Genomic DNA, 514 nt, shown 5'->3' with positions numbered 1-514 from the left:
GGGTAACTATTTTAGTTATTTTGTTGTGATTGTATAATATTATTCGTGGGTACTTGTAACTTCTAAAGTATACTATTTATATATCTATGATAGTAGCACAGTTTTTTTGTTGATGTATAAGGCGTTATAAGTACCTAATAGATATTATGATATGATTAATTTGGAATTTATTATAGGTACCTATTATAGGTCAATTTTTTTTAAATACTATAGACTATAATATAATATTATGTCTTATACCTAGACTGACATACCGTCTCCGCTCAGAATCCTTTTTCTTATACAATGATATTATATCATTGAATTCAAATTTCATACCATCCATTATACAGTGACCCACTTGTAACCTATTGTACAGCAGAGCGAAATCCACTTACCCACCTTTTTTTTTTTGTTTACGATGAATAATATAATATAACAAGCTGAATATGTGCACTTCGTTGCCCGTTAAATGGACCAACTCTATATGACTTAAACTTTGTTCAATTCGTTATTTAATAATCGGTGTATGGTG

The sequence above is a fragment of the Acyrthosiphon pisum genome, chromosome A1 (genome assembly GCF_005508785.2).
Source record: "Acyrthosiphon pisum isolate AL4f chromosome A1, pea_aphid_22Mar2018_4r6ur, whole genome shotgun sequence".
In the NCBI taxonomy this organism is placed as follows: Eukaryota; Metazoa; Arthropoda; class Insecta; order Hemiptera; family Aphididae; genus Acyrthosiphon; species Acyrthosiphon pisum.
The sequence above is the reverse complement of the archived record's forward strand: the minus strand, read 5'-3'. Positions refer to the sequence as shown.